General features: G+C 43.4%; 1 protein-coding gene across 1 annotated transcript in view; it reads left to right on the top strand.

Moving 5' to 3' along the window:
* WWP2 (WW domain containing E3 ubiquitin protein ligase 2) overlaps nucleotides 1-14,707 on the top strand; it is a 185,585-nt gene continuing 170,878 nt past the window's right edge. The window contains exon 1 of the mRNA XM_006860202.1: nucleotides 1-88. The gene's annotated coding sequence lies outside the window, so the exon portion shown is untranslated. The remainder of the gene's footprint in view (nucleotides 89-14,707) is intronic.

The raw sequence follows: 14,707 nt of genomic DNA, 5'->3' as shown, positions 1-14,707 counted from the left end.
GCGCTCTCTCACGTGACCCTGTCCGGGTGCGGGCGGTGGAAAGCGGAAGTGGGAGAGGAATTGGAAGCCGCTTCTGTGGTCGCGGCAGGTAGCGAGTGCGGGCGCGGGCGACACGAGGGGCGGACGGACGGCGCGGGGTGGGCCGGGGTCGGCGGGCGGCGCGGGCCGGGGCCGGGGTCGGCGCGGCTCGGGCGCTGGGGGGCGGCGGCTTCCTGTGGGAGGGGCCTGGCGCGGCGGTTCCGGCCTCCGAGGAGGGGTGTCCCGGCTCCTGCCGGAGCGGGGTGGGCGCGCCGCGGGCCGCGCGCGGGCGTTGCTTTGAGGTGGGCGCAGAGGCAGCAACGGGTGCAGCGGGGAGTGGGTCGTTCCGGAAGGGAGAGGAGCTCAGAGGCCCTGGGATGGAGAGGAGTAATGTTTTGGAGAGATCAGGAGAGGAGGAAGGGGCGACTTTGGACTGAGCTGAAACAGTGTCTGAGAATGGGCAAATGGCTTGGAGGGAAAGAGAAAGAAATGGATGATGTTTCTGAGAGTTTCTTCTTTTCTCTTTGGAAATGAATGTTACCAGAGACTTTGATTTCGGTCCCATTCAGTTGATAAACTTCAGGAGGGACCATACAATCTTGATCTTTATGCTGCGAGAGGGGCGGGTTTCCACTTGTTCGGAACCTGGCTCATCAGATCATCTTGCTTTGAGCTTTTCTCACGTCAGCTCATCTTGAAGGCTGAAAAAAAAGAAAAGTATGAGCACTTTGCTCTGCCCATAAAATTGTTTTTAGTCTAAACTGTTGACGTCGACCTAGCCCAGGCCAGCATTGTGTCTGCTGAAACCTTGGACGCAGGAGTGTCTACCTATACTGTTTCTTGGCTTTAAATTATTCAGTTTCCCTTACCACGTGACTGGCTTATCTTGACAAACTAGGTAATCTGACAGAGGTCTGCTGTTGGTTACAACTGTGTCCTGAGTCATGTTTTGAGAGTAAATATCCGCCTTAAAACTTGTTCATCCCTCCTCTTTCTTTTCGCGTTTACTGACGTTTTTAAGTGCGTTTGAGTTGGCTGCACTCAGGGACCCTGTATAGGGTGTTGGAGGAGCAACTGGTGGGTTTGAACTACCGACCTTGGTCTGCAGTGTAGTGCTGATCATACAGTGCCACACCAGAAGTCCTTACTGACATTGACAAAAGCGAAATGAATTTCATGAATGCAGTAAAACGAGTGACTAGTCAGATGACATTTCCAGGAACCAGTCATTTTGGGTTACTTAAGTTTATGAGTCCAAGTTTTTGGAGTATTTGATGAACATTTAAATTCGTTTTCCTAGCAACCCTGCGAGTTCGACTAGAAGGTGCTATTCCCATTTCATGGTGAACAAACAGACCTGACACGGATGAATTGATTTTTTTTAACAGTTGATTACTTTTTTCTTGTTTACTGTCACTTTTAACCTGCTGTCGCCGAGTCCATTCGACTCATGGTCACTGCATGTGTTGCGGAGTAGGACTGCGCTCCAGTGTTTTTAATGCTGAGACCTTTCTGAAACAGACTGCCAATTCTTTCTTCAAAGGAGCCTGTCTGTGGGTTCAAACCACCAACCTTTCAGTGGTAATTAAGCACTTACCCATTTGCTACCCAGGAACTCCTCCCTTTCTCTCTGCCTTCGAGTCAGTTCTGACTCATAGTGACTAGGGGTTTCAAGGAGCAGCTAGTGGGTTTGAAACCCAAACCTTATGATCAGTAATTCAGAGCTGAGCTTACAGAACCACACCACGAGTCCTCCTTTATAGTAAACTGCACATACCTCAAGGGAGGGTTCTTACCTTATTTGGCTCCATAAAGTAAGCACTGGCCTGTGAACCACAAGGTCCACAGTTCGAGGCTGCCAGCCACTCTGCAGGAGAAAGATAAAGCTTTCTGCTCCCGCAAAGATTTAAAGTCTAGAACCCCGATACATGGCGGCTATGAGTTGAAACTGACTTAATGGTACTTAACAACAACAGCAATCAAAGGCCTGGCATGTTGTGTAACTTGGCAAATGTTTGGAGAATAAATGAATTCTTAAAGGTTACACACTGGAAAATGGCAGACAAGGGATTTGATCCCGTATCTTCTAGCTTAGCTCTTTTCTCGTCAGACAATCTTGCTATGTGTTGGTCTGTATGAAAACAGTAGGCGCAGGAGAAAGACTCGAGTGGAAAGTTTCGTCCACTGCTTGCCCATTTACACAGCGCTTACACAGACTTGCCATTTAATCGTCACCAGGATCCCAAGAAGCTCAGCACTGTCCCCACTTCACAGGTGAAGAAAGCAGGCCTTAGAGATGTTCTTGCTGTAGGTCCCAGAGCCCATCAGCGATGAGCCGGGAGTCATGCCATGCCGACTTATTCCTAGCATCGCTCGTTTCCACTTATGGAAGGAGTAAAGCTTTAAAAAAAACTTCTTTCAAGGATTAAAATATAGGACATTTTAAGGAAAAATACTAATCATAATGGTCACAGCAAAAATTGTACATGTAGAATATGACTAACTGAAAACTTAAAACCCCATACTGTGTGAGACTGGCCTCTTCCCCCACAGATAACATTCAGTGACTGTAAGTGCCCACTGCAGCCAGGCATTGCTTTGGAGTTGTGTTGTCCAGTATGGTGGCCACTGCAGATATGCTCTTAACATTTTGAGTACTTAATATGAAAAAAGTCTACATTTAAATAACATAAAAATATCAATTATATGCTCTACTTTTTGCATACTACTACTCAAAATGTGATAGTGTATCTGACAGCATGGTTTTAGACAAATGGCAACTATCCCTGCCCTTGTGGGTCTAAACTTTAGGTTAAGATCTGGGGAAAGGCACAGTAGCAGATTCAGACCCACTGTCGAGCCCATTCCGATGCATAGCAACTTTCTAGGATGGAGTAGAACTGCTCTGGAAGGTTCCAAGACTGTGATCTTTGCTAGAGCAGACTGCTACATCTTGATCCTTTGAACAGTTGGTGGGTTCCGATTGCCAACCTTTTGGTTAGCAGCCATGCATTTTACCACTGTGCCACCAGGGTTCCTGTAAGTAAAACAAAGTAGAAGATACAGTTTATTGTGAGAAAGCCAGCAAAGGGGACATGGTATGTTGGATGGGGTTGCTGTTTTTTAAGTGGGGTATATAGAAAAGCCTCGAGAAGGTGACAGTTGAGTAAAGATCTGCTGTGACTAAGGGATTGAGCTATGTGGTTGGATGGACATGTGGTCCAGGCAGAGGGACAGCAAGTTCAAAAGGCCTAAAGAGCATGATTGTGGCCCAGCCAGGAACCCAGTGTGGCTGGAAGGAAATGAGGTGTAGGAATAGTGGTGGGAGCTAAGATTAGAGAGGTATTTAGGCCCAGGGAGACGCAGGCAGGCTGTGTAGGGCCTTGTAGACTATTGTAAGGAAGTTGATTTTCACTCGGTGATTGGGACCATTGAGGCTTTGAACAGTGTACTGAGATGATTTATTTTCCCTTCTTACATACAGACTCAGGCGTCCCAGTGAGTTAAGCTCAGTAGGTAAAGCATGGGGGCTATTATGCCTTGGACAGCAGTTAAAACCCACCAGCTGCTGTGAGGGAGAAAGATGTGGTAGTAGATTTCTCTAAAGTCTCAGAAACCCTACTGTACAGTTCTGCTGTGTCGTGTAGGGTTACTGTGAGCTGGAATTGACAAGCTGGCAGTGGGTTTAGCAGGCTTACTCTGGTTTGTGGAGACAGTAAAGGAGAGCAAGGGTAGAATCAGGAAGAGAAGCTAGGAGGGCATTGCCTTGTTCAGGAGAAAGATCTACTAGAATGATGGTGATGGAGTGGTGACAAGCAGTTGGATTCTGGGTCTATTCTGAAGTATAGCAAACAGGATTTGTTTACGAGCTGAGCCTGAAAGAGAATGTGAGAGAAACAAGACTCAAGGATGACTCCAGGGTCTTTGGCATGAGAATGGGAGAAAGATGACTTACATTTAAGATTTCTACTCCTGTTAAGACTGATTGCTTCAGAAACCCTATTCAGGGTGGCTACGAAGTGGAATTGACTTGATGGTTGTTGTTAAGTGCCGTTGAGTTGATCCCAACCCATAGTGACCCTTTATAGGGTTTCCAAGGAATAGCTGGTGAGCTTGAACCACTGACTGCAGTTCAAACGACTTTGCAGTCTGACGCATTAGCCCACAGTGCCACACCACTAATTCACTGTGATGGGGAAGTCCGTAGGAGGAGCAGGGTTGGGACTTAGTTCGTTCGTGATGATTGTAAGACACCTACTAGGAATCCAGTTGAAGGTGTTGTGGAGAGTTAGGTACAGAAATCTGGCAAGAGTCCTAAGCTGGAGATGGACATGTAGGAGCTGTTAGCATATGGATAATATCTAGTTAGGAGACCAAATGAGGACACCAAGGGAGTAGTGTAGATCTCTAAGAGGAGTGCTTCCTGCTAGAAGGCAAATTTTGAAATAAAATTTTAGCTTATATTATTATTAAACTAGTAGATATTTTAAGTATGTTGAAGCATTGTTGTATGCAAGGGTAAGTCAAAAAGTAATGCTACCAAAACCTTTGATGTTAAATGCCTTCCTTGAGTCAGTTGTGACTATATATATATGTATATATATATATATATATATATATAGTGCTTTTGATGTCATGTACAGTGCTTTTGAGGTCACAGGAGCAGAAAGTCTCTTCTTTCTTCCATGGAGCGGCTGATGGGCTTGAACCGCAGACCTTGTTGTTTGCAGTCCAGTGCTTATCACATGGAGCCACCGCGCTCCCACAAAAACCTTTATTACATAAAAATGCCCAACTGTGAAGCTGTTGTTTCTAGGCATGTCCTCTTTTAGGTCTCTATGTTTCTGAAGGCGATGCTCCCTGCTCTATAGCCCTTCCCTGAAGACTCTGTGCCCTTTGATTTGTACCAGGTCAACATGGCAGTTTTGGCATCCTCAGGGGACTCAAATTATGTTCTTTTTGAATATTCTTTTGAGTTTGGGGGACACAAAGAAGTCTGATGTGACAAGATCAGGACTGTAGAGTGGATTGGCTGCTGTTTCCCACTGAAATTCTTCCAGGATAGCCCTCGCTAGCCTTGAAGAATGAACAGGTATGTTGTGTAGCCAATTCTTCCTTGGCATAGCTCTCCTAGCCTTTTTCTTACGAAGGCGGTTTCCTAATAAGTCCCTGTGATCATCATCCTGTGCCCCTTGAGAAAATCTATCAAGAGGACCCCTTTGGAGTCCTAAAGCATAGTTGACCTAACCTTTGGAGTTGACCTCTTTGCCTGGAATTTAGCTGGCCCTGCAGATCCCCTTGGACGGCACTATTTTGAATGGACCTATTTTGTGATGCTGTACAATAAACACTGGACTGCTAACCACAAGGTTGGCACTTCACACCCACCGGCCACTCCTTGGGACCCCTAGACAGGGTCGTTATGAAGCAGAACCTACCTGGCAGTACTTAACAACGTTTTTTTGAAAGCACCCTAATGAAACGGAGACAAGTGTAGTACTGAGAGAACTTGTGTGCGGCCATCCATGTTCATAGAGACATATTTAAACATGTTTTCTTAGGAATAAACTTGTGCATGTATGAACTGGAATTCTAGTAACAATCACTGAAATTCTAGTAACAATACTTTTCTACTTGCCCTAGTATCTCTGGAAACTTGGTTTTCTCTCCATTTTGCCTTTTGTTTCGAGATCCTCTTGAAAACCACAGGCTAATGGACTTCGCTTTTTGTTGAGCAGGCTGCTCTTCAAGTGAATGTCTTTGTAGTGCCACTGAAATCTATTTCAGTGCCAATTTCTGGAATTAGTCTGGCTTTCTGGTTTGGCACCCAGTGTCCAGGAAGGATGGGTAATAGGATTTTAGAACTTTAAAATGTTGATTTTGCCAAACACTTATTGAGTACATATTGTCTATTACCAGACACTCTGACATTTTGCAGATTTGAACAACAGCAACAATACAACAGTCCCAGTGAGGTGAAGTGACCTGTGTGAGGACATATGGTTCACTAGGCTTTGAATCTTGGTCTTCTGAGTCCAAGTGAGTCTGGTAGCGGGTGTATGGATTCAGACTCCTCTGGGAATCCATCCGTGAGCTGCTTTTGAAGTACTTTGTGTTACTTCAGTCACTTCCGGAAGGTAGGAAGAAAAGGGAAGACACTATTTCCGCTAGGAAAGAACCAACTAGAATCTTTTTTATTTTTTAGAAGGTTGCAGTCACCCACTCCTCTGAAGCTCCCCCAACTTGTAAACCAACATTCAGTTGATTGAAGTCAAGTGTTAATAACGATTTCTAGGAAAATCCCAGATACCAAGCCTGGGCAGTCCTTAGGACAAGGCCTCTTCCTCTTGGTCACCATGCCTTTTGCTTCCTCTTTGTCATGTGATGTGTTTTCCAGTCTCTATTATTGTTAGCCGACTCCCTCCTCTCCTCTCTCTCTTGACATGCTCACATCTTTTGCACATGTGTTGTTTTGCCAAATTTGGTTCAGTCTGATTGTTTTTCAGTATGGGCATTTGGGGAATGGAAAGTAACTCAGTGCTGGACAGAAGAAGCCAACAACAAAACATATTAGTGTTGGAAACTGAGAGGGAAAAGCTTGGAGAGTGTGAGGGAAAGGAGGACTCCTTTGGACAGATCCTTCTCTTGCACATCCTGCTAAGAGTGGCTGTGGGAGTGGATCTGTAGTTCGAGACCGGCAGCTCTGTGTGTTTCTGCTTCTGGTGAATTCTGCTGGTGTCTTGTTGTTCCTGATCCTCCCTGGCTCATCTCCACACATGTCTCTTCATCAAAACGTCAGTGTTCAGTGGTTTCTTGACTCAGAGCTTGGTCAGGAATTTGAGGAACTGAGGTTGCAGTTGTTTCAGCATCAAGAACTGCTTCTGCTTCTAGCCCGTATTTGAAGAGGACTTTCTATGTGCCGGCCGCTTCACCTGTTTCACCTCATTGAAACTGTGCCATAATTGTAGGAGGTTAAGGTTGAGTTTACAGATGAGGAAACAAGATGGAGAGAAGGTAAGCATCCCTACCTAGCATCACTCAAGGGCTAATGAGTGGTTAAGTCTGTTTGCTTCCGAAGACTTGCCCATGATTACTTGATCTCAGAGATTCTTGCTAAGGTTGGGGGCCCAGAATGCTCAGGCTCAGGTGTTGTGGGTGCTTGCCCCTCTCAGGCTCTTCCAGGTTTTCTTTAAAGGGGTAGCTCTGAAAAGTCTCTGAGTTCGCTGAGGGCAGTGGCCCGATGGCATTCACCTTTGTATAACCAGGGTCTGGCACAGAATAGGCCTTATCAGCATCTGTGGACTGACTGGCCCTAGTCCAGGATTGGCCGGCCAGGCTGACTAAAAAAACCTGGAAGAGTCCAGTCCCCTTTGGCCCTTCCAAAACCAGCTCATTCTCACAATGCAAATGCCCATCAGCTGATGTGTATATAGACAAATGTGGCTTGTCTATACCGCGGAATTTTAGTCAACTACAAAAAGGAATTCATGCTGCGACACGAGTGAGCATGATGCTCACTGAAAGAAGCCACTTATTGTACAATTCCCCACGTAAGAAATGTCCGTAATAGGCAAGTTCAGAGAGACAGGAAGTAGACTCATGGTTGCTGGGGAAATGGGGGAAAGATGGAAATGAGAAGTGTTTGCTTATGGGTGGGATGATGAAATGTTCTTGAATTAGACAGTGGTGATGATTGGACAACTTTGCAGATGTTCTAAAAACCACTTTAAAGGGATGAGTTTTCTGGCTTTAAGTTACCTTTCAATAACAATAAATTAAAACAGCAACAACAACAAAGAGGGATAGAACCAACCAGTTGAGTCTCCACTTCACCCTCTGCGTTCTGTGGAAGTCCAGTTCAGATCTCAGCACAGCTGTTGCCGCCACTGCCAGACTTCCCTTTGCTGGGGTGGTGCCATGTGCCATGCAGCGTTGTCTGTTGTTTCCAGTGGAATATAATTGGAGAAAAGCTTCTTCCTGATTTTTTTCAGTTAATTTTAGCTCTGAGGAGCTCTAGTCATGTAGTGATTGTGAGTCAGGCTAATCTCAGGGTTAGCAGTTGGAAACTACCAGCCATTCTGTGGGAGGAAGATGAAGCTTTCTGCTCCCGTAAAGACTGATGGCTTCGGAAACCCAGCTCACAGGGTCACTGTGAGTTGCAAGCGACTCCATGGCACATAAACCAACCAGCCATCACTAGTTCTGGTGTGGCATTGTAGGGTAATCACTGGAGTGCTAACCACAAGGCTGGAGGTTCAAACTCACCAGCGGCTCCTTGGAAACCCTATACAGGGTTGCTATGAATCAGAACTGACTCCATGGTACAACAAAAGCATCATTAGTTCAGTCCAAAGATTCTGATAGCGCTCGAGTAGAATTTCAGTGCAGTCAGATGCATCGTGTAGTCTGTAGCTTCCTTTTTTCTCCCCTTAAAGATGACGTCAGCAAACCTTCTATTCTAGGGTTCTCTCTAGATGTGCTACACAATAATGCACTGGGAAGTCTTTTCATCTTTGTCTAGGAATTCCTTTTGCCTCTCCGAGGTGCACATCTAGGATCTGTTTCCTTAGTCTCCTTTTGACATCTTTCAGTAGCTTTCTGAGAAAGGGAGCTTGGGAGGTAACTTTTGTGAGACTTTGCTTATCAGAAAATATCATTGTTTTCTTATACTCGATGGATGGTTTTCTTCTGTATAGAATTATGGATTGGAAATAATTTTATCTTAGAATCTGAGGGCCTTGCATTCTCTTCCATTATTCAATATTTTGATGACAAGTCTGATGCCATTTTCATTCCTGTTTATTGTAAATGTGACTGACTGAAAGTTCCTATGATCTTTTCTTTATTTTCATGTTCTGAAGTTTTATGACAGTGTTCTTTTTTTCATTCATTGTTCTAGGCACTCGATATAGCCCTTTCTATATAGAAACACATATCATCTGAAAAGAATATTTTATATTTCTCTGACAGTTTCTCTTTGTTCTCTCTCTTTTAATATATGGACTTCCTTTAAATCAGACATTGGACCCTTTGGACTAACTCATTATTAAAAAATGCTTTTCTCTGCTGTTTGTCTTCCTTTTCTTTTGGGTCTACTTTTTAGTGCATTTCCTCACATTATTTACTGGCTTTCTTTCTGGTCTTTCGTAGCAGCATTTTCTTGCATTTTGTTTTCCTCTTTAAGCAACAACTTTCCGTTCTTGTATTTCCTCTCACCTCTGACAATACTGTAGTTTGAGATTTTTGTTTTAGAACCGTGTGATAATCTGAGTTTTTAAAAGAAAATTCTTAGGAAATTCACCCTATTTCTAAATGCACAACTCAGTGGTTTTTAGTAAATTCACAGATGGTATGATTATCACTGCTGGAATTCCCTGTCTCCTCCACCCCCCCCCCCCAATAGGAAACCCTGTAATAGTTATCGGTCACTCCCCAATATCCCCTCCCTCTGGCCCCGGTCTCTTCCCTTTTTCCGGTTGTTACCTAGTAACATCAAGGTTGTGTTTTTCTAGTCAGATTGGAAGGGCAGATGGATCCACATCGTGGCATGGGTGAGTTTTATGAAAGGTGCCAGAGAAAAGCGGCCACGTGGTGTATCCGCTCTGTTTCTCTTGCTTTCCCTATTGACTGTCTTCATCCTGAGCCTTTTGTAGAACTGATGTGATTGGCTGTATTTTGGTGTCATGAAGTATAGATCAAGAGGCTTGGTCATGCTCTCCTGTACCAGGGCATGTGGGGCCTTTGGTATTGGTCTCTGAGAGTTGGGGCCAAACGCTAAATCAGCAGAGGTCTTATAGCTTATGGAGAACAAGCTCATTGAAATACTACCCACAGTCAAGTTGCCTTAGGACACAAAGTCCCAGAAGACTTAAAAGCTTTAAAAAAATTTTTTATTCTTAAAGTCTATAAAAAATAGGTCTCTAGCCTTTAATGCTGAAAGCCTGTTACTAAGAGCCCTAAGGCTTAATTTATAACCATTAATCTTTCCTTCATTGCTTAAGATAGCATCTTTTCTTTTCCATAAAATTATTGTTAAATCATGAGAAAGATCAAACATACAAAATGGTTCAGAAAATAAGATAACAGAGTCATAAAAATTACCATTTGGATTTAATGAACAGTAATGTTTTGCTGTATTTGCTTCAGCACTTTGTTTTCTTTTCTTTTTTAATCTAAATTGTTACAGATTGAGTAAGAGCTCCCCTGGCCCATTCCCCTGCTCTAGTCTCCCCTGCCCAAGAAGTAACTTCTGCTCTGAACAGTATAGATGCTCCTTGTCTGTGCGTTTGTACTTTTATTACACAGCACCATGCATGGTGATGTTGTGTGTGTGATGCATGGTGATGTTGTGTGTGTGATGCATGGTGATGTTGTGTGTGTGATGCATGGTGATGTTGTGTGTGTGATGCATGGTGTTGTTGTGTGTGTGATGCATGGTGATGTTGTCTGTGTTTAAACGGGTACCAGCAGCATCTTACTGTACTTAGGTAGCCACTTGTCTCTTCCCACCTCTTAGGATTATCTTTTAAAATGTGTACGTATGGATTGAATTCACCTATTTCAAGGGCTGTTTTGTGGGGTTTTGTTGGTTGGTTGGTTTTGTTTTTTTGGCATGTTTGTTGAGGTGTTCATTTGGGGAAGCCCTGTTGGTTATGGAGTGGGGTTGACTATAATCTTTCCAGAAGTCAGTCGCCAGGCCTGGTTCTTCCATGGTGGCACTGGGTGGTTACCGGCAGAGTGCAGACCTTCTGTGCCCTGCAGGGACTTTGAAGTCCTCGGTGGTGGTGGTGGTTGGGGCCGCGGAGTTGATTCTGTCTCACAGTGGCCCCATGTGTGTAGCACAGTAGAATTACCCGCATGAGCTCCTTGGCGGTCATCTTTACGTAAGCAGTTTGCTAGGTCTTTCTGCCACAGAGCGTCTGGGTGGGGAGCCATGAATCTTTCCATTGTTGTTGTGAAGTGCCGTTGAGTTGGTTCCGACCCATAGCGACCCTGTAGAGGGTTGCCAAGGAACAGCTGGTGAGCTTGAACTGCCTCACCTTGTGGTTCAAACCGACTTTGCAGTCCAGCGCGTTAACCCATAGCACCACACAAGAATCTTTCAGCTGTATTCCATTTTAAAAATACCTCACGATTTATTTGTTCCCCCACTGATGAACATTCTGGTTGTTTACATGTGTTTTCTTAGTGTAAGCGTTGCTGGGATGAACATCCTTGAACAGGGTTTCTTCTTGCAAGTGTTGGAGAATTTCCTCCAGGCAAATACTTGAGATTGTAACAGTGGAGTGGGGAGAGTGCGAGTATTACAGTGTATGCCTCTTTAACGCTGCTAGAATTGACCAGATGTCGTAGGAGGTTTGTCGCCAAGATTTATTGTCAGAATTTTAAGCTCTTTGCTAATCTGATTTGTAGGTAATGCCGCACCCAAACAAATTTCGTCTGTTAGTGTCATTCAAATTATCCCTCGAATTTTGATGACGCCATGCACAAAGGCTAGGATTGTTGTGATTTATGGACCTTTCATTGACTGAGTTTTGGAACTAGATCAGCAAACCTTCTTTCCTAGTCTGTCTTGTTGCAGTTAAATGCTGTCAAATTGGTTCCAACATACAGCAACCTCGTATAGGATTTCTGAGGAGCGGCTGGTGGGTTTGAACCACTGACCTTACAGTTTGCAGTCCAGTGTTTATTGTATAGCTCCACACCAGGTCGATATCGTAGTCTCTTCTGTTCAGCACCACAGTTACTCACAAGCCTTCACTGACAGATGAGTGGTGGCTGCCTTACCGGGGACTCCTAACCGAGGTCTCACGCTTGTGTTATGGAATGCATTGTATCCCAGACATATCTGTGGTGTGAATCCTAGCCTCTGTGCCGGTGGCTATAATCCTATTTGGGGACTGGTTGTCTTTGTCGTGTTAAGGAGACAGGATTCATTTAGATTGAATCTGTCTCTTGAGATATAAAAGAGCTTAAACAAGAAAGCAAGCAGAGGAAAGATGGGGCAAGAGAGATGCTAAGACACATGGCGGTCTCCTAAGAACCAGGAAGCAAAGCTGAAGAGATAAGGACCTTCCTCCAGAGACGACAGAGTGGCAAAGCCTACCCTAAAGCCGCCACTCTGAATCCGGACTTTCAGCTTCTTAAACTGAAAAGATACATTTCTGTTTGTTAAAGCCTCCCATTTATGGTATTTCTGTCATAGCAGCACTAGATAAGTAAGACAGTGTGAAAGACAAGAATTCTATCATTAAACCACCACTGCCTTCTAAGGGACTTCAACCGATGGTCAAATTCACTTATTCAGGAAATATACATTGAGTTTCCATTAAGAGGAATCATCACTTGTCTGTCAGATTGTCATACTGCGGTGGCTTGCATGTTACTGTGATTCTGGAAGTTATGCAACAGGTATTTTAAATACCAGCAGGGTCACCCACCTTGGACAAGTTTCAGTTGTGCTTCCAGATGAAAGCTTCTTAACAGACTAGGAAGAGACTACTTCCAAATATTTAGGCACTGAAATCTTATGGATAGCAGTGGAACACTGTCAGTGCCAAAATATTGAAGATTGAAACATGAGGAAGAGCACCAAAATATTGTCAGCTATAGGGTGGGAAGATGAGCCCCTCAGGTTGGAATGCACTCAGCATACGACTAGGGAAGAAGAGTTGCCTCTTCAAAGTAGAGTTGACTTTGATGATGGGAATGGAGTAAAGCCATCGGGACCTTCATTTGCTGATGGAGCACAACTCAAAATGAAGAGAAGCAGCTGTAAACATCCATCATTAATTGCAAAAAGGAATGTAGGAAGTATGAATCTAGGAAAATTGGAAATTGTTAAAAATTAACTGGAATGTATAAACGTCGATATTTTAGGCATTAGTGAGCTGAAGTGGACTGATATTGGCCATTTTGGATCTGATTGACATCGCATTAATCATCAAAAAGATCATTTCAGGATCTGTCTTGAAGTATAATGCTGTCTGTGATAGGATAATATCCATACACCTACAATGAAAACCAGTTAATACCACGACTATGTAAATTTATTCACCTACCAGGAAAGTCAGTGATGATGAAATTGAAGAATCCTACCAACTTCTTCAGTCTGAAATTGATCAAACATACAAGCAAGATGTATTGATAATTACTGGTAGTTGGAATGCAAAGGTTGGAAACAAAGAGGAAGTTGTTGGAAAATATGATCTTGGTGATAGAAATTATGCTGGAGATCACGTGATAGAAATTTTTTTTTTTTATAAAGGTTTTTATTTTGGATTGAGTGAAAGTTTACAGGGCACATCATCAGTTTCACATTCAACCATTCATATAACTTGTTTCATTACATTGATTATACTCCTCTCCATATATCATCAGTTAACAGTGTTTCTCTCTATCCTCTTCAGCTTTTTTTTTGGGAGGGGAATGGGGAAGAAACTTGCCTTTTTGGAATTTACAGTCTCGGCTTTTAGGGAAGGTTTTTACATTTATCTGTGGATATCCAGGGCTCATGTATGAGATTACTAACAAGCATAACACGTGATAGAATTTTGCAAGACCAATGACTAGTTCATTACAAATACCTTTTTTAAACAACATAAAAGATGACTGTACACATGGACCTCACCAGAAGGAATACACAGAAATCAAATTGACTACATCTATGGAAAGAGATAGTGGAAAAACTCCATATCATCAGCTAAAGCAAGGATGGTGCAGACTGTGGAACAGATCATCAATTGCTCATATGCAAGTTCAGGCTGAAGCTGAAGAAAATTAAAAGAAGTCCATAAAAGCCAAAATATAACCTTGAACATATCCTACCTGAGTTTAGAGATCATCTGAAGAACAGATTTGATGCATTAGACACTAATGACTAAGGACCAGAAGAGCTGTGGGATGACATCAAGAACATCCTACAGGAAGAAGGCAGGAAAAGATCAAAATGGATGTCAGAAGAGACTCTGACACTTGTAGAGATGCTAAAGCAAATGGAAGAAATAGGAAGGTAAAAGAGCTGAAGAGAACATTTCAAAGGGCAACTTAAGAAGAAAAAGTCAAATATTAGAATGAAATGTGCAAAGACCTGGAGTTAGAAAACCAAAAGAGAAGAACACGCTCAGCATTTCTCAAGCTGAGAGAACTGAAGAAAAATCCAAGCCTCAACTTACAATATTGACGGATTCTATGGGCAAATATTGACTGATGCAGAAAGTATCAAATGAAAATGGAAAGAATACAGTCTCTGAACCAAAGAGAAATGATTGATGTTCAACCATTTCAAGAGGCAGCGTGTGATCAAGAGCCAGTGATACTGCAGGAAGAAGACCAAGGTGCATTGCAGGAATTGGCAAAGAACAAGGCTCCAAGAATTGATGGAATGCCAACTGAAATCTTTCAATAAACTGATGTAGCATTGGAGGCGCTCACTCATCTATGCCAAGAAATTTCGAAGACAACTACCTGGCCAGTTGCTTGGAAGAGATCCATATTTATGCCCATTCCAAAGAGAGGTGACCCAGTGGAATGTGGAAATCATTGGACAGTATCATTAATACCGCATGCTAGTAACGTTTTGCTTAAGTTTGTACTAAAACAGGTGCAACCGTACATTGACAGAGAACTTCCGGAGGTTCGAGACGAATTCAGAAGAGTAGGTGGAATAAGAGATATAATTTCTGATGTC

This window comes from Chrysochloris asiatica, unplaced genomic scaffold (genome assembly GCF_000296735.1).
Source record: "Chrysochloris asiatica unplaced genomic scaffold, ChrAsi1.0 scaffold00037, whole genome shotgun sequence".
Lineage (NCBI taxonomy): Eukaryota > Metazoa > Chordata > Mammalia > Afrosoricida > Chrysochloridae > Chrysochloris > Chrysochloris asiatica.
Note: the sequence above shows the minus strand (reverse complement) of the source record. Positions and strands in the feature narration are given on the sequence as shown.